The following is a 21503-nucleotide window of genomic DNA, read 5'->3' on the forward strand; positions in this document are numbered from 1 at the left end:
TCAGCTTTCTCAGTTGGGTCCAGCTGCAGGAAATTGTTGAGATTTTCTTCTCTGTCTTCTATAAGCTGAAATAAGTTTGCCCTGGTGAAGTAACTCTAGTTCGACATCTTGGAAGATCCCTCTGCTATATTTTGATTCTATTTTCTAAAATATATCCTAACCCAATGGGGTGTTGAAACATCAAAATTTGAAATCTTAAATGAAAGACCAACAAATTAAAGTACTTATGGTTATTTAACATATTCTTAAATTGTTGATACTGATGTTACATTTCCCCATCATTCAAGGAAGATTTCTTTTACTGTGCCAGAAATGAGGGGAAAATATATTTCATATAATGTCAGGCTTTGTGTAGGAAGGGTGTTTCATCTAATAATGTTATCCAATTTCCAGAAAATTAGAGGGGGATTCATGTTATGGGTATTGTTTGCTTATGTTAAAGCATTAAGACTTGCAGTACATGTACTTACTATGAATATTTCGTCTAACCTGGCTTTGAACACAGGAACAAATATCAAAAATGAAGTATAGCACTAATTGCTGTTACAACTGAAAGCATATGATATAAATAATTAGATAAAGAAATATATTATGAACTACAGGAAATCGCATGTCATATTTAAATCATATCGGAAGTCCTGTTCTTTTAGCAAACAATAGACTTGGCAAACGAATACTTTCACCAGCTAAAAAATCCTTTTTTTTCAGTAAGTTACATTCAAGTGCAGTACATAGCATAAAGAATAAACCAATATAAAGTATATTTTAAAAAACAAACAATTATTGTCTATTGTGATACAAAGATGATTCAATATTGAGGTATAACGGTTGGAATTTCCCTATTTTATTTTGTAACAAACTTTTATATGAATATCTTTACAGTAAAAGTAGGAATAAATGACATTTTAGACAGACATGTAGTGCATCAATTGTCTCGGGACCTTATTGGTATGGTATACTGTAGAAGACAATATTTAGGAAAGGCACGAAACATAAAGAGGTCCGTGCTGTTTCAAAGTACTCCCTTACAGATATATAGGTGATCTCAAGCTCAGGCTCTTCTGCTTAGAGCCTCAGACCATCCAAGCTATTTGAGAATTTCTTAATTGTTACTTTCAGTAATAAAGGTAAGCTTATGGAGCAAGAAAAGCTGAACAGTGGCCACTCCAGTGGAGAAAAGAGGTAAAGTCTTGACTACTGCTTAGCCGACCCGGGTTTGATTAGTGCCTCAGGTAACTGTCTGAGCTGCAGGGAAGGGGTGGACATGCCCACCCATGGTGCGAGGGTACTTGCTGATATGCTCCCTAAGGGGAGGCATGGTCCAAACATGGGAGTTGCCCTCAGACATAATCAAAGAGTGTGGGGGAAGGGAACAGGGCAGCGTAGGTCATAAAAAAACAAAGTCCCCGAGATGGAAGCACAGACAAGACAAGCCTCATGGACAACCTCAGGATCCATATCTGGCCCCAGCAAAAATTAAGTAAACCTGTGGGAGGTGGAGAATAGCTGGGGTAGATCCAGCGTGGACATTGGGTACTGAGGGCTGGACCAGAAAAAGGAAAAGCTGAAGAATATCTTTTCTGAGATCACCTGGATGTTGCCAAAGACTGTGACTGTGACATGCTTTATATAGAAGACAGAAAACTACTGAAACATTTTATCTAATTTTGGTAGCATGAAACTGAGTGCCATTGAGATATTAATGCAATTTCAAACTGTATTGCCCATCCTTGTCTAGAATTTTATAGAAAATGTGTCATTTAGGCAAGAGGATGTGAGATATATCATGTTTTTTTTGTGTGTTTGCTTAGTGCATGTGACATAATACAGTATATACAAAGATATTACTTTTTGTTTTTATACTGCATTTAATACAGTGTCTTATTTGACACAGGTTGTATAAGGAACTGGTCCTTAAGTTTTTGTTTTCACATCACCAAGTTAGCATGTGATAACAAATATGCCCTTGTGCCTCATGATGCCTCTCTTACTCAGTCTGTTTGGCAAAAGATAAAAATGTTTTTCACTTTCTGACTCAAAGTATTTACATATGACATCCACTATAACTATTTGTTGAAAATAAGTAACATTATGCTCTCCAGCCTAGTGTAATCCATCCCATTATGAATCTGATTATGTTTGCGAGACAAAAAGAGGCTATATATACATCTTTCCAGGACTTTGCAGTGCCCTATTAATAATATATAGGCAACGGAATCTTTCACAGAAGGTTCAGAACACGGCAACCACTGCAACATGATTCATTCTGAAGTAAGTATTGCTAACTGCTCCCTTTATTTTTAAGGCCATAATTCACAGCATCACTGATTTCTTGCCAACAATATGTTTTCACAATGAACATGCAGAAAAGGCACACGATCCTATCATTAAGTACATTTTGAAGAGCCATTATTTTGGTATCTCAACTATCATACTGCACATTACTAATGAAGAATGGCTAATGGTCTACGTTAATACATTGAAAGTTCCATAACTATACAGCGATACTCAGCCGACACTCTTCTCCTTTTTATTATAGTGCAATGGTGACATAACAGAGTTGAAATGCCTGAGCCTGGGTGGTTCTAATAATGGCAAGAATATTTACGACATACTGCTCAGTGGACTATGCTGTGTGTTCCCATGACTGTATTGTACAGCATTCACAGCTGCATGATAAATGATGCACAGGCCTTGAACCTGATTTATTCTGAAACAATAGTGCTCAGCATATTGCCGACATGTTTTAGTGATGCAGTGTGTAGTACTGGAAGGAGATGTATTTGTGTAGAGAAAGTTCAGCGATGTGAAATACCGTAACTCGTGCATCTGTAAAGTGAAGCTGAACTGGTTTAGCATATCCATCATGCACACGAGTAATTAAGTAGTGATATTTTCAAATAATTCTGAGAAAAGTGTTGATCTTACCAGAATGTGTGCAGCAGTCTCTTAATGAAAAATTAAATGCAACTGATATTTTATCACATTTCTAATATTTTTGGTGACATTTAATGAATGAAACCGAATGTGTGTGTGTATATATATATATATATATATATATATATATATATATATATATGAAGCTCTAAAATGGGATTCACTTTGGCTAAATAAATTTCCAGTTTTTGATATTAATGACACCATTATAATACTCACTTCTTTGATTATAATTTGAAGCCCTACGCTGCAATGGAAACAGTCTTGCTATCTTTGTTCCAGTTTTAACACTGAAGTCCATACTTGAAAAAAGTAGGCAAGTTATTTTCACTCTGGTATTTTACTGCTTATACAAAATGCAAAGCCAACCACACACACAAAATCAAAACATGCATTTGAGTTCTTTTGCAAAATATCTTTAAATATAAAATTATCTAAAAATAAAAAATAACAAATCATCAAAATATTTAAAACACTGTTGTTGTTGTGGTGTCTTTCGGCTTTTGCCGGTTAGGGGTTGCCACAGCGGAACTACGGTCCGCTAATGATTGGCAGTTGATTTTTACGTGCCGAGTTGCCAGCCCTGACGCAAACCTTCAACGAAGGTATGCCCATTCACGCATGTCTCCACGGAGAAGATGCTCTAGCTGAGAATCGAACCGGACAGCATCTTACTGTGAGGCGACAATGCTACCGCAGCACCACCACCGCGGATATGTAAATATATTTATGGAAGTCGAGACTTGTTGGGGGTTGGCTTAATGGTTAAGGTGCTTACCTTACAGGAGCAAGATACCATTTTTTTTCCTCACATTTGGTCATTGTCTAGCTATTAGCTGGACATGTAACAGTCTGCAGATGGACTGTGTAGTATTTACCTATAAACCAATGTTTCAGTCAACATTTTACAAGCAAATTTGTACACTATTACATCCATCAACTTTTCTTTGAGCTAATAGCAACAAAACAACACTCTGTTTTCAATTCATAATCATGGACAACTACAGTCAATTCCAACAAGCAACAGGTAAAAGGTAAAACCAGTCCTAGACAGGATGCTAGTCCATCAAAGGGCACATCAGCACTCATATACACACTGCACATTTTCTTAGGAACAACTTAAAGCACTGCCTTTTCATCTTCTCAGATATCTTTGGGATTCTGGAAAAGAAAACTCAGCCAAAAAAAAAAAAAGGCAAAGAACTATATGCAAGCTTCTCACAGTCAGAACCAAGCAGGGAAATGAACTGGAGAGCCAAGCAATGCATAGCACTTTTACGTTACAGAAATGTAATTATTATATCTCATACTGCTTCACAGTATGTAGTCAGAATAATTGCTTCTGTCTGCAAAATAATGGTGCAATATAACTGATAAAATATACAGTGCTATTTGCAGTGTGTTCTGCCTTTTATATCAATATCAGCTCTTCCGTCCTTAATGTTCAGTTTATTGAAGTAAATTATGTATAGAACAATGTTTCCTATTACTATGTAAAAATTGCTACCCATGAACTTGGAAGTGAGCCTAAAGCTGAAGTTTATTATAATGCTTATTTCCAAAGCACACCTCAAAACTTTAGATTCAAAGAATGATATATATAATTAAAAAAAGAGATATATAACAGTAACGACTGTGTTAGACTTGGAAATGAACTAGAAAAGGGGAAACAAAGAATTCTTGCAAAAACAGCAAATAATATGTATCAAGGCAATATTACACAGTAAAAATAGTGAAAAGATCAGCAGGCAGTATTACATGTAAAATGATGCTGTAACAATATTGAAATAGCAAGTCATGAATTCAATAAATGCAAAAGGTTTGGTATTCAGATTATTTATTAAATAATTAATCAAAGTCACAAGCCCCTGGATTCACTATCCTTCTATGCAGGACTAGCTTAGTCCTGCATGGAAATGGACATTTAGGAGCAGGACGGCAGCGCATCATGCATATTAATGAAGGCGCACTGCCTGAGCTCTTAATCTTACTCTGAGCATGTAAGAGTGCAGGGGGCGTGTCTGAGAGCAGAGCACTCAGAATATACACGACCCTGCAATGAAGAACAGCAGACAAGACATACAAGAATGAGCGAGACCGCTCATAGGTGTACACATACCCCCAGCAACATCCCCCACGTGTACAAGAGCCCCACGTGTAGAAGAGCAATAGTTAAAACAACAAATATAATTTTTTTTTTTATGAAACAGATTAAATTTAACCATGGGTGCATGGGTTTGCCCGCCGCTTAGCTACTGTTAATGCAGCTTAAATGGCACAAGAGGATAAAAAGCAACATATATGCAAATTAAGCAGTACAGCAATAGTGTAGTGGGCAGGGCCATTCACCTTACGAGCAGTCATTCCCGATTCGAGTCCCACTCCAGTACATTCTATTTTCCATGTCAAATCACTTTATGACCAATATTTTTAGTTGCATAACCTACTAAATAACATATGTTTGTGAACTGGAGTATTGGAATAAATGCAGATGTGAGGTATCCGCATCATAATGTTGCAAAGTCCACAGATAATCACATGTGCTCCACACAGTATATGTACACAGGAATCAGGGATACGAATGGAAGGTAAAATGTATAATGAATGATAACTCCATACAGTTTCCAAATCCACCACCTTCCCAAGAACCATTAGACATTACTGTCTAAATTAGTGCAGTGGAAAGCGGGAGTAAGCAATAGTAAGCAAGTGTAAGCAGTAGTAAGTGGGAGTAAGCATATTTAAACACTAGTAAGCGAGTTTAAGCCCATTTGCACAGGGGTAAGCAATGCGCACACAGGTTAAGCAAGATTGAAGCTAACTAGCAAATTTAACCGGAGGTTAGCATAGCTTACCCTCGCGCAAACCTGCACAAATCCACTTACAATTGCTTAAAAGTGCCTTAATCACTCTGTATGCAACAGCTGCTGTCCTGGCCAGAAACAAAATAAACAGCCTTTGCAGGTCTTGAACCCAGGACCCTGTACACTATTGTCACAAGAATTACCTAATAAGCCATTAAATTTATGAAGTCATCTATGCCATCTATTTAAACCTAACAGGCGGGAATACATTTCATAACTGGTTGTAGCTTCCCCTTGTAGGCACTATATCTGGAATGGGAGAGGATGCTGTCCACACCAGGCCACGAGCACGTGGTACTGGCCAGGCCCAGGAGGGACCTGGTTCAAGCCGACATCTGTCATCATCAGGGGAGAGTAGCACATCGAGGCCTGTACCTGGATGTGCCCATGGAACCCCTGGCAGGCACAGTCCAAGTGTCCGTGGCTGAAGGCGGTGAACTGCACACCCTGTCAGGTATGGTCTGCAGCTGTACATAAACACCTGTATAGGGCAGCCACATGGCAGAACTGTGTGCATGCATACCCACACACTATACGAGCACACCTAGGGCAACCCCTTACCTACACACACCACATCACCATGCCCAGTTCAACTCATTACACCCCTCACCCACACAAATGGTGTCAAATGTATAGCCCACCCTCAGCCTCTGGCAAACCAAGAACACACCTTGTGTATATGATGATACCTGTGCCACATCCCTGTCATCCACAACATCGATGCAGGGACAGGCTAATCTGGTTCTGATGCACATGGTGACTGTACTACAGTGTACTGAAGTACTGCCGTGTAACATGTTGTCAGGAGTAATATTTAATGCATACATGTCAGGTAGTGTAGCCATCCAGAAATTATATATTATAGCTGTTAGTAACACTGGTTGATTGTGGTCTCTATAATGTTATCCATTTGTGTTGTAGGTGTATATGTGTCAGCAGGAGGATGGTCTGCAGTCATATTCCACAAGGGGTATAGCACTGTGGTGACATCATCATGGCTGTGACATATCCGGATTATGGTTGAACACGTCACAGGTTTGTATAACAGTTACTGCCTGTGCCACATGGACAGGTGACCCGCTGGGATGTGTATAATCTGCAACCTGATGTAGACCCATCCACATATATGCACACTCTTACTTGGCAGCACTGGGACTAGACCCCTACCTAGGTATGCAGTGCTACTGAACTGTGTGGCTTTCATTGCACACAAGACACAGCGTGTAGGGTGAGGTGTGTTCCAGGTTACATGTTACATGCAGAACATCCCCAGACATGTACAGTATTCTAATGGGGAATGTAATGGCTGTACATGGACAATACATAGTGTGACATACCATCATATACACATTAACAGACGCATGACAGGCAGACACACATCCGAGAGACCCAGGCCTAACGGTGCTAACTTGTCCGTGTGTCCAGTGTGTTACAGGTAAGCTGCACACAGCACATGCATAACTGGGCTGGATTGTGGTATTAGTTACCTGTATGGTTGATGGTGATAGTTGTCACCATAAAGAGGTACATGGGACATATACCGGGTGCACCATGCTGTAATAGTGTACACAGCACCTACATCCCCCAGTGGATATAGTACTCCCTGAAACTCATGATGACACTCTGACATACCCACCATCCCACATTGCCCACGACTGCGATACAACCCATTGTATATCCCAAAAGTGGTACTACAGGGATATGCATTTAATGCATATGCCATAGGCATTGTAGGGTGTTGAATTGTCATGCGTCACCTAAGGGCAGCAACAACACTATCTGTACTACTGTGTGGCAATGCGTATTGTAATAGGAGTATGTGGCATTAGAATGCTGTACCCTACAGATATACAGACATGCACACATACACACACTTGCCAGAACTCAATGGTTATCCCATGCCTATCGACCCATTTGTACAATACTGTTGTGCTGGCACTGAAAAGCTTGTGTAGCCGGTAGGGATAGGAGTGTAACAGGGTACATGTAATGTCCGATACAGCAGCAGCCACAACTGAATATGGCAATGGGTGTTGTGGTGGTTGTGAAGGCCCTCATGGAATTCCCAACTACAGGTGTGCTAACACACAGACACTGCTATCCTCAGATATGCACACATACACGTGTCAGTACTGGGGTGCATCACTGCAGGTGGTCATAGCTGTGTACCTGGCTATTGTCCATGGAGAGATGGGTTGTGAAAGGGATGTGTGTACAGTGGTATCATGCCACCTGCCATGTGCCAGCAGGCAATCTATTGACAGACACCACTATGGTGACCCTCAAGGTGAGAATGACATGCATCAGCCAATCCGCTGGGTGCCTCCTACACGTGGCCACTGAGGTGATCCAGTTGACATTTATGCAACATGTACTACAACACATGGGTAATGTCTTTGATGGAGACTGGTACCCAAGCATGTTCTGTTGACTGTGGTAGTGTAGTGAAGGTACCCGTGGCATGTGGTGCATACAGGGTGTTGTCTCCTATATGTGCCAGTAATTGCACAGCTGGGCAGAAGTGTCAGTGTCAATCAAGCATAGGTTGCCTGTACATATCCCATCTGGATACCTGCCATCTGCTTATCTGTACAGGGAGCGACAGTCATCGGCTTGTTTCTGAAAAAAAAAAAAAAATCTCTTGTTTTTCCCGCCTTACTGAGCTAGAGTAGTCCAGTTTCAGAGTTGCTGATCCCTGGACTTTGTTTGCAGTTCCTGTTACTGATTCTTTGCCTAATTTGGAAGTAGGAAGTTCCCTTGCTTACCAGTGGGAGTGGGAAGCATTGAGCTGCCTGTTGGTCCAGTTTTGTGAGGTTTCAGCCAGTAACTTGTAGTCTATTGGTCGTTTTGGGCCAGTTCCTAGCTTTTTTCAGCCCCCTGATATAAAACACGCTAAACGCACGTTTTCCAGCTTGTACCTACTCAGCACAGATCCTCGTGGTGGCCAGCAGAGTAATCCAGGCTTCAGAGAGCTAAAAAAGCGACTTTACCTGATTTAAGTATATTTTTTGTGGCTTTCCACTTCTAATTACCTAGCGACTGTATTTCGCCTGCTTGCTGATACATTGTATTTGTTTTTCTGCATTTATTCTGTTATTGCACTTGAATTCTCATTTTGTTACTTTTAAAATCTGCAATTGTTGCAAATTGTTTCTGTAGGCTGTGATAGCCGATTTATAGCATTTATAAGTGTCTACTGTATCTGTTTCTGCTTGTTTCTGAAAAAAAAAAAAAAAATCTCTTGTTTTTCCCGCCTTACTGAGCTAGAGTAGTCCAGTTTCAGAGTTGCTGATCCCTGGACTTTGTTTGCAGTTCCTGTTACTGATTCTTTGCCTAATTTGGAAGTAGGAAGTTCCCTTGCTTACCAGTGGGAGTGGGAAGCATTGAGCTGCCTGTTGGTCCAGTTTTGTGAGGTTTCAGCCAGTAACTTGTAGTCTATTGGTCATTTTGGGCCAGTTCCTAGCTTTTTTCAGCCCCCTGATATAAAACACGCTAAACGCGTGTTTTCCAGCTTGTACCTACTCAGCACAGATCCTCGTGGTGGCCAGCAGAGTAATCCAGGCTTCAGAGAGCTAAAAAAGCGACTTTACCTGATTTAAATATATTTTTTGTGGCTTTCCACTTCTAATTACCTAGCGACTGTATTTCGCCTGCTTGCTGATACATTGTATTTGTTTTTCTGCATTTATTCTGTTATTGCACTTGAATTCTCATTTTGTTACTTTTAAAATCTGTAATTGTTGCAAATTGTTTCTGTAGGCTGTGATAGCCGATTTATAGCATTTATAAGTGTCTACTGTATCTGTTTCTGCTTGTTTCTGAAAAAAAAAAATCTCTTGTTTTTCCTGCCTTACTGAGCTACAGTAGTCCAGTTTCAGAGTTGCTGATCCCTGGACTTTGTTTGCAGTTCCTGTTACTGATTCTTTGCCTAATTTGGAAGTAGGAAGTTCCCTTGCTTACCAGTGGGAGTGGGAAGCATTGAACTGCCTGTTGGTCCAGTTTTGTGAGGTTTCAGCCAGTAACTTGTAGTCTATTGGTCGTTTTGGGCCAGTTCCTAGCTTTTTTCAGCCCCCTGATATAAAACGCGCTAAACACGCGTTTGCGCGATTTAGCGCGGAGTTGCCACTGTTGCACACAAGAGCAGCGGCGGTTAAATAAGGTTAAACTATTCGGGCCACCTAAATTACACTCTTCAAATTTTCCCTTAAAACTACCTTCCTTGAGCTGTACTGCTGATCAAACCAGCGTATCCTATAACTGAAAGGTTCATCTCTACTTGATTCCCAAGTAGACTATTCTCTATCTGTAAGCCTAGCACTTACTCCTACAGTACTTACACATTGATAAAACACTCTTATTATAGATAGTACCCCACCAGCCTAAAACCCACTTCCCCCGGAGTCCCTTGAAAGTCTTTTTATCTACTACTTCTAGTATGTCGAGGGATCAGTTGCTAGTGTCCTCTCCTGCTCAACTGGTGAACCTGGGAATATTGAGGCAATGTTACAATTGCCTCATGTACACAGACAATCCTCTCCTTCTCCCACAAAACACAAATACATGCGAGAGATGCAACTATACGGCCAAACTGGAGGCTGAGCTCTCTCAACATAGGACTGGCAAGACCAGACAGGAGGAGAAGGAAACCACACACAATACATACCCAGTCACACATAGTACCATCACAACTTCAAATCATACACATAATCACACAAAGACATACTCGGAGGCTCTGATCAAAAATATACCAAAACAGCAGAGGCCACCAAAGCAGACACCCAAACAACTACCACCTCAGGACCCAACACATGCAACACATAGACCACACAGTCAGAGTGTCAAACAGTCACAGCCCTTAAGGCCAAACACAATGCCAGACACACTTGTCATTGGTGACTCCATAGTCAGACACACTGACATCCCGCTCACCAGACTGAGTAAGGAGAAGGTCACAGTAAGCTGCCTGTCGGGCACTAGAATCTGCCACATAACACAAGCACTCAGGTCTCTCAACAGCAGGTACAAGTACGACTCAGTCATTGTCTATGCTTGGGTCAACGACCTGAGACGTACCTCCTTGGACTACATGAAAAGGGACATCGAGGAGCTCTCTGATTATGTAGCCCAGGCAGGTATGACCCTGACCTTGAGCAGTATCCTACCTTCACCTAGAATGATGCCACAATACAGTGATAAGATGATCAGCTTTAATAATTGGCTTAAATTCTGGTGTCATTCAAAGGGGATCCAATGTCTGTCTGCCTGGGATGACATGCTGGACAAGCCACGCTGCTTCGCAAGGGACGGCTTGCACCTGTCACCCCTGGGCTTCCGGATATTGGCAAAGGCTCTTGCCATCCCCATAGTGCCTTTTTAGGCAAGGCTCAAATTCTAAACCTACCACCCTAGAACACCAAAAAGAAAAAAACTAAGGGTAATGCTGCTCAATGCCAGAAGTCTCAATCTCAAGATGCACGCACTCGAGGCCCTTCTCAATATGGAGAACATCGATGTCTGTGCTGTGACAGAAACCTGGTTCAAGGCTCCTGAGAGCACCCCAGCACTAACAGGTTTCACCTCATATCATGCGTTCCGGCCCCAAAATCTGGACAACACCAAGAAAGGAGGGGGGGTGTCCATATTCATAAAGGACACCCACACCTCAAGGTTGGTGGCAACGCATGATGCATCGGAGACCATCCAGGTGCAATTAACCATAGGCAAGACTGCTCTGCAATTTGTAGCATGTTACAGGCCACCCTCACAAACTCAGGAACCTCATATGGCCTTCCTGAAAACATTGGAGTGGATAAATGTATCTCCAAACACCATCATACTAGGTGACTTCAACTACCCTAATATAGACTGGGAACACTACTCAAGCCCAAACACTCTAACCCAAAGATTCCTGGAGTTCATAAACTCAAATGCCATGGAACAACTAGTCACCATCCCCACAAGAGGAGAAAACATACTTGATCTCATCATCACGAACATGGGATCAAAATGTTCAACACCGGAAGTATACCCCTCACTGGTGAGATCAGATCATAAACTAATCTCGCTGGAGGTCCTCATCCCCCCACCTGAAACAAAAAGACCACAGTGAAAAACTTCTCAAAAGCCGACTTCACACTTCTAAAAACTAGTGTGGTCTCCTTTAAGGCCCCTGATCCAGTGGTAAACATTACTCAAACCGCTGAATCACTTACAAATGCCTTCTACCAGCACCTACAGGACTGCATGGATCAGGCTATCCCAAACAAAACTAAGACTCTCTGTACCAAAGGCAAGCGTCCAGTCTGGTGGACCCCAGCCATAAACAAGCTCTACAACAAAAGGAGGAAGCTACTACAAGATAGAGCAAAATCCTTGAAAGGTAAGACACCTCTGATCATCATAAGTAAAAAACTAAGAGCTCTCATAAAATCATCCAAGGCAAATTTTGAGAGAAAAATCGCCAAGGACTCAAAAGACAATCATAAGGCCTTCTTTAGCTATGTTAGAAACCTAGGAGGAAACTCCCAGATATGTTCAGAATTAGTTCAAAATGATGTGAAAATTACTGAACCTTTACACATTGCCAACATACTGGCTGACAGGTTCAGTGCAAACTTCTCCCAAAAAAGGAGAGATATCTATACCAGAGGATTGTAGCCCCCCAAACATCTCCAAAGCCCAGGTGAGAACTGCTCTCACTAAGGCAAAAAACACAGCATCCATGGGACCAGATGGTGTCTCCGGCTGTGTGCTTCACGAACTTAACGAGGAATTAAACCCACAATTAGGACAGCTGTTTAATCTTAGCCTCACCTCAGGATACGTACCCAAGGAGTGGAGCACGGCGACTGTGGTCCCACTTCATAAGGGCGGTGCCTCCACTGACCCTGGAAATTACCGCCCCATTAGCTTGACAAGCCTTATCTGCAAAGTCATGGAGAGGATCATAATGGAACTCATAAATAAAGACATAGGGAACTTGCAGACTTTGGATCCAACCCAGTTTGGCTTTGTCAAAGGCAGATCCTGCCTCTTAAACTTGGTTGACTTTTGAGACAGTCACCAAGGCCATTGATGAGGGAAAGGCAGTCCATACAGCCTACCTCGACCTGGCAAAGGCCTTCGACACAATACCACACTCAGGTATCATCGAAAAACTCATCAGCTTGAATGTAAACCCATACATCACAAGATGGGTTGCAAACTGGCTAAGTGACAGAACCCACAGGGTCAGAGTTGCTGGAGCCATGTCAGACTCAAAGCCTGTCACTAGTGGTGTCCCACAGGGCTCAGTCCTGGGTCCACTCTTGTTCGGCATCTACTTTTCTGAAGTACAAGCAAACACAGGAGGGTTATGGCTGACAAAGTTTGCAGATGACTGCAAACTGGGCGCCATAGTCGAAAACACATCTGACACAGATATCCTTCAGAAGGGCCTCACAGAAATGGATAACTGGTGCCAGAGCCATGACCTAAAGTTAAACGCCAAGAAATGCATAGTCATCCCTTTCGGGAAAAACAAGGTTACCCCTAGCTACCATATAGGTGGCAATCCACTGAGCACAGAAGAAGTCATCAGGGATCTGGGGACCCAGGTTGACAGTAGCCTTTCGTTTGACACTCATGTTGCTAAAGTAGTTAGGAACACCTTCTATATTGCCCACCTGATCATGAAGGGATTCACATCTAGATCAAGGGAGGTCATCGTCCCCTGTACTCATCACTCATTAGACCTATGATTGAGTACAATGCCCCGTTCTGAATGTATCTGACCCGACACCTGCTGCAGCTTGAAAGGCCCCAAAAGTTCCTCACCAAAAGGATAAAGGGTCTCAAAAATATGTCTTATGCTGCCCGACTGAAAGAACTCCAGCTCTATTCAGTCTCATACCGCTTGCTCAGAGGTGACCTGTGCCTGACATATAAGGCCATGTCAAACCCAGATTTGATGAATATGCTTCACCTCAAAAAATCTAGATCCCTCAAAACCACAAGGGCGGGAGACTTAAACCTTGACACGGTTATAAATAGAATGTGCTGGAGGGACAGATTCATCACCCAGAGACTCCCTATGCTGTGGAACAAAATCCCGGTACATGTGAGGCAGAGCACCTCGATGGCCTTGTTCAAGAGGAATCTTGACCAATGGATGGGAGATCGCAGATATACCCCAGGGATTACTTCAGTGTCACTGCTTGACAGAGGCACAGCAAAATAATAGGCATAGTTTTTATTCAAACTAAAGGGGTGGTGAAAGCCACATAACTATGGGCTAGGCTTATAAATGCCCTTGGGCAGATAGCCTAGTATGAACCTATGAAGTAGCTATGCAGTAGGATGTATGTGTCGACAGACAGATGTTTGACAATATGTATGCCATAACTACATGTTGGAAGCCCTCACTAACATGCTGTACAGATGGTAGCCTACAGTTACATTCCACATGTTGGATCATTATCCAGTAGGGGATATATACTGCAAAACAGCTCACACACCAGGAACACAACAGGGAGGCCTCCAAGTCCAGCTACGCCTGCATGTGTGCTTGTTGTCAGTACTACATTTAGCACTCTACTCTTGCCTGGGAAAGCACTGTCATCAGTAGTACCACCATGATACACTACATGCCAGTGTGACAGCACGTACCCTGGGTTACTACCCCTGTATGTCACACATTCACATGGATAACTGTGCTGTACAGGTCTCATATACTTGTGTGTCCCAGACATGACATTCACACCCCTTGCTACTGTAATGACAGCACATAGGTGCATGTATTGTACATGGAATTACATACACTTATTACAGATGTCATTACCCTGCTATTTTATTAGACTGGGTGGTGAGAACTGGTTACCAGGGCTAAGACATACTTATCAGGTGTCAACATTGCTCCAATTTAACATCTAAGCATGTTTGTACACTGGTAAGCGAAGCCCACATGGTGTAAGCACCCATACGTTTAACCATACATTAGCACTGCTTACCTTTGCGCAAACCCACTTAAAGCTGCTCAAAACTGCCTTAACCACTCTGTATCCGACAGCCCTTGTTTTGCTCAGCAACAAAATAAACAGCCCTTGCAGGTCTTGAACCCAGGACCCTGTACACAATAGTCATAACATTTAACCACTACGGCATGACCACTGTGAAGACAGTTGCTATTTTTCCAATATATCTGTCACTACACATACTGATTAGTATTGAACAACTGCTTTTACTTCCACAATTGTGTAGTACTTGTTATTGATATTACTGTTGCATCACATATGTTGTTAAATCATAATGTACACATATCAGATGCATACAGTGAGATACATCTGGGAAGGTATACACAAAAGTGATGTTTACATATGACAGGAATATGGATATATGCATATACATATGTGCATTCATACATATATCTGTCTACACATCTGTATAGTGCATCATATATATGGCCATGTGTAGATCTCTTTGTGTATATATATATATATATATATATATATATATATATATATATATATATATATATAGATGTATATAGATATATATATAGATATATATGCATGTACATCCTATGTGCATAGATATACCTATTTATGTTGATATATTTGTAGACATCTAGAACTATATGTGCATACATATCTATTCAGATATACCTATTACTGTCTATATATATGCAGATATCCATAAGAATATGTGCATATGTATCTATAGCTGTATATGTGTAGACACATATTGTTGTGTACATGTATATGTCTGAATGTTTATATGTATGTATATGTATATATATATATATATATATATATATATATATATATCCATCTATGTATGTCGATATGTATATGTGTATACATCTATATAGATATATGGATAAATATATATACATATATGTTCACCGTATGTCCAGAATATGGAGTGAAGTCCTACCTCAGCCCCAATAGTCCCAACCTCTTAGTGCAAGGGGATGTCATGTATGTATTGCAGGTATATATGTAGACTGTTGCTACTGTAATAGGGGTTGTCTTAACAGACATGTTGTGTGTGGGAGGTCACATCTGCTTTTAGCATGTTCGCCACTGGCTACTGACAGACATCCTAAGGACATCATAGTTCAGTACCACTGCCAGCACAGTAATGATCCTGTGCACTACAGCAGAGATATGACCAATATATGTGGACAGTCGGGCACTCTATGGTCAGTCCAGAGGTGTATACATATCCCCTTCATGCGAGCCATGTGGACCACACCTCCCAATATGGATGTTAATATCCATGTACATAGGTATATCATATAAATACTGGACTACATATGCCCACACAGTTTATGCATGCACACACGCCAGTCTGTCCTGACACAATACCTGGTGGTGCAGGGGTCACTTCGCCACATACTACCAGTAGTTAGTGACATACATCTGCACAGAATCCCACTGCTTTGTTAGAAATTCACAACAGTTATGGTGGCCTGGCAGCAGTATGTCTTGCAAATAACTGGATATATCAGCACACTGGGTAATTTACACTAGGCTGCTAGGCATGTCACAAAGCACTGTGCAAACTACAGGCATACTGCCAAAACACTGGACTACATTTTGTATGGGGGAATACACATGTACTTGCGATTATAGTGGGCTCTACATGCATGTCACAGCACAGAGCAACAGACACCTGTGTGAAAGTGCATACCCACTACCAATGTAAATACAGCCACATGTGGTACACAAGCTTAATATGGCACTATATGAACTGTTTGATAAACACCATCCTCATATGTGCCACTCACACACTGACCCTACATACACTGGGGCATGGCACTGTTTGATCCGATGGCTGTCTGTGGTATGTGACACGTGTGTGTACTATGCTACAGACGTGAGCCAATAGGGTACCATACATTGGAGCAGCTTGTAACAGATAGAACAGGACCAACAGCAATGGCATCTACCACAGTCTGTGCACAGCCCAAGGTATGTATGCGCAATACACATACTGTTGAAAATCACCCTAAGTACACAGATCCAAGTACTGTACACACAACTGCAGAATGGCCAAGCTATGTCCTCAGAAACAACCCCTACTATACATAACATGCCTAGCAGTCTGATATCTAACTGGCTAGTTATCAGGTATGAGGTCAATAAATAATGGTGTACAGGACATATGCACCTCTTACTGCATGACACATGTACAAAGGTTGACAGAATTGTGGCTGGAGCTATGAACACTGCCCCAATATTGGCATGTTGCTGTGATAATCTCTTACATTTACTGTCGTACCAGGGTTTATTGTGACATATGTCCTATGAGGGATCTGAAGTCAGTAACTCTCATGGCTGTCACCATGAACTGACTGCAATCCTCACACTATGCTTCTGCAGTTCTCAGATAGGTGTTCTGTGAGTAACACAAGAAACAAAAGGCTCCACACACGGACCATTCTGCAGATGACCCTACAGATGGGAGTTTCTTCAAACACATAGCACTGTCATGGCAGGTATTAAAACATGTAGACCAGCCATATCCACACACACCCTGTTAAACTGACATTACTCCAAATGCAGAATAGCAACACTTACATTCTGTAGTCATGTCAGGCACATCCCCTCCTGTGTGTTGGCCTGTTTCCACAGTGTATGTCGTTAGAGGTAAATCCCAAATCCATGTGTGATGTTTGCCAAACACCAGATCTATGTCCTGCTCACAGTGAATGAAAAGACCCAACACCAACATGATGTTCCCAGATATTGGAGTGTGTTTCCATGCAATTTGCTATGGTAATGTTACCACAGCTGTTCCACATGCAATTAGCTAGTGGAGGGCTGCAATTCGTGCACAGGCCATCAGCTGATCATGAGCATCACTTACAAAATACAAGCTGCTGCCTAAGCAAAGCAGGTGTAGTTCTCCACATCCACCAGGGAGGGAGTGAGACAGACAAAGCAAGTCAGGGAGGGGTGGGAGAGTAAAACCTAAGCATGTTTGTGTCACACACCTACCAATACAGGATTTCAAACCCCTGACTATGTATTGCTATCACATGTCTATGCAGTTACTGCATGCGCCACAGAGCTTACATGTTGAGGAGCTATCCAAATGTATATGTGATGGTGAGTGACATCTGCAACAGTAATATGGTAGCGATAGGGTATTTGTAGTACACGTGCCTGTCCACATGAACAGGTGTCAGCATCCACACAGCCACACTCTATCAGGGACTCACACACACTGACACACTTGGCAGGGTCAGGAATACACTTCCTAACTAGTTAGTTTGCCACAATACAGTAATGCGCAGGTATCACATGCACCACAGGAGTTATCCGGAGGTTATATGGGCAAAGGGCATGTGAAGGTTTCATCAGAGAGCATGTTTCAGTATGCCAATGGGAGTTGTAATGAGTGTGAATGTGGTCAAAAGCATCATACACCACACACACATTCACAGGGTGCTAGTACTGACATGCATGGGTGCACTGCTTCACAGGTGTGTAGTGGTTGACTGTGCCAGAAGGCTATACAAGGCTAGGTAGAGGGTATACCTTGGCATCAGGCCACATGACAATGGTCTGCAGTGTGGCTCAGGGGTGAAGTGTCTGGATTGGCCCACACAGGTGGGTACTGTATTCACCATCCAGTTACCTGGGTAACTATTGTGTGTGGCCACTGCTGTGCAATGCTTGCCATGTATGTGTTCTGTAGTCCATAACATGTATGGTGCCTGGGATGTGCACACATCCCACATGCATGTACAGTGACATGTGGAACTGTACCTGGGGTGTCTGGCCAATGTTGTGCATACAGACTGTGATCATCAGATGTGCCAGTCCTGGCCTCATGTGGTGGGAACTGGTAATAGACAGCAGGTTGACCCTGCACCTACACTGATACCATGATACAGGTATTCCCTGGTGTCAGTGGCATCTATCCATACAGGGCATGTGTTTAAGGCATGGTATGTCCTTTGTGGGTCACATTTGATGACACCACAGGTGTTGCAGGCGTCCAGTGGGGAACAGTGAAGGCTCACTGTCTGCATGTACGTGCCTATTATACTGATGGGCAAGGTGCCATGCCCTCTGTGGTCCACTGCAATCACACCATGGTTACTATCTGTGGACAATATGCAGGGTACTACCAACATAGCGTTGTTGCCCAGACAAGTGTGTTTGTGTATGAGACATGGGTTGAGAGTGTTGTCTGGGTTATACAAGGTTTGCTGACTTTGTTCACCAGGCCTTGATGTCACATGTAGGGGTATGGACTGGCACCTCAGCCTCTCGGCTATTTCACATCTGTTATCCTTCTAAGGTGGACATTGTGACATAAAACAGGGCCACCATATAAGATATTTGCAAAACCTGCTCCACAATGAGTCCAGTTGTTACACAGTCACAGCCACCTCCATACAGGATACGAAAGACAAACACACACACACACACACACACACACACACACACACACACTTGCCATGTCTGGGATTAGAGCTCCTACCTAACTAGTTTATCACACTACAGCATTACGCAGTTATAGGACCCGCCACGGAGATTACTGGTGTACTCCTTCCCCAAAGGGGTATTTCACTGGGAATGACATCAGCAGGCTTGCCAAAAAAGGCAAGTGGAGGTTGTAGTGACTGTGAATGGCCTCAAAAGCATTACACACACACACAAACATCCACACTTGCCACGTCTAGGAATAGAACACCTACCAAAGTTCTATATCACACTACAACATTATGCTGTTATAGGACACACCACGGAGATTACTGCGCTACTCCTTTCCCAAAGGTATATTTCACTGGGAATGACATCAGCAGGCTTGCCAAAGAAGGTCAATGGAGGCTGTAGTGACTGTGGATGGCCTCAAAAGCATTGTACCCTACACAGACAAAGAAACACACACACAAACATTCACACTTGCCATGTCTGGGAATAGAAACCCTACCAAAGTACTATATCACACTACAGCATTACAGAGTTATAGGACGTGCCATGGAGATTACTGAGCTACTCCTTTCCCAAAGGTGTATTTCAAAGTGAATGACATCAGCAGGCTTGCCAAAGTAAGGCATTTGAAAAGTAGTGAGTGTGGCTAGCCTAAAAAGCATTACTCCCTAAACAGACAGAGACACACAAACACACAGTTGCCATATCTGGGATTAGAACTCCTACCCAACTAGTTTAACACACTACAGCATTATGCAGTTATAAAATACGCCACGCAGATTAATGGGCTACTCCTTTCCCAAAGGTGTATTTCAAAATTGATTGACATCAGCAGGCTTGCCAAAGTAGGGCATTTGAAATATAGTGAGTGCGACTAGCCTAAAAAGCATTGCTCCCCTACACAAACACACACACACACACACACACACACACACACACACACAGTTGCCATGTCTGGAAATAGAGCTCCTACCTAACTAGTTTATCACCCTACAACATTACACAGTTATAGGACATGCCACAGAGCTTAATGAGCTACTCCTTTCCCAAAGGTGCATTTCACTGGTAATGATGTTACTACATGTCTGCATCAGATTGGAGGGGGGCACACCTGACTGTTACTACATTTCTACATAGAACTGGGGGGCACACCTGACTGTTACGTTTCTACAATCGGATTGGGGGGATACACCAGACTACTAAATTTCTAAATAGGATTGGTGGGGGGGGGCACACCAGACTGTTATTATTTCTACTTAGGATTGGGGGGGCACACCTGACACTTGTACACATTTGCTATGACTGTACTGGTATGTCAGGTACTCCATTTCATTCTGTATTCTAACCTATCATGTTGACTAGAGGCATATCAGTGTACTACAGCTCTTAGGTTTGATTGACCTACGTATCAGTTTCTGACTTCCTACCCTTCAGAACATCCCACTGCCTGACCAGCTGTAGTCTGTCTGTGTAGGCCTGGGGGGGAGGTTACCTATAGCCATCATACAGAGGCCTTAGCACAGCCTTTGTTTGTGTAGGTCTACACCTGCCCTGCTGGCTGAGACTGTTATTGGGTATGTGAACCTCCCTGACTGGCACGTGTGTGTGTGTGAGTGTCATATGGACACACATGTGGCCCAGCACATTTCCAGCAGTGGGTTTTGTCACTATGTGTAGTACTGGCTAATATGGTGACACCAGTATTTGTTACAGATCTCATGATGCCATTATAGGTGTCTACTATCTGCTGGCATCCTATTCAGCCACCCAATTCCCTTGCATGCTCACATCCATACCACAGGTACAAGTAACAACACATACTACTCCATTCAGCAATTGCTAAGGAGAGTGACTTATCCTGTGGGTGTGCCAGTATTGAGGATGGTGCTGGAGGGATGCCTATGTCGGATGCACATAGTACACTCCTTATACATGGTTGAGCACAGGTAGTGTCATGTTTGGCATCCTTTTTACTGTATGTGCGAGTCAGAGAGTGGTGTCATTCCCTGCGTCCCTCCTGTGTCAGTGTATGTGCTATGCGTTGCCTCTTTGTCAAGGCCAGGGTGTACTGGGCACCCCTCCATGTGCCTACTGGGACAGGCTCAGGTTGTTCCTCATCTGAGTCACTATCTGCCTGTGCAGGCCATGGCAATGGTGGGGGGCTGTGTGGCCCTACCCCATGCTGTTCCTGCTGCAGCTGTTTCCGCAGGATCATATTGTGTAGTATGGCACATACGATGACAATATGAGTACATGCAGCGGGGGAGTACTG

This window comes from Protopterus annectens, chromosome 6.part1 (assembly GCF_019279795.1).
Source record: "Protopterus annectens isolate FY-2018-M chromosome 6.part1, PAN1.0, whole genome shotgun sequence".
NCBI classification, from domain to species: domain Eukaryota; kingdom Metazoa; phylum Chordata; order Ceratodontiformes; family Protopteridae; genus Protopterus; species Protopterus annectens.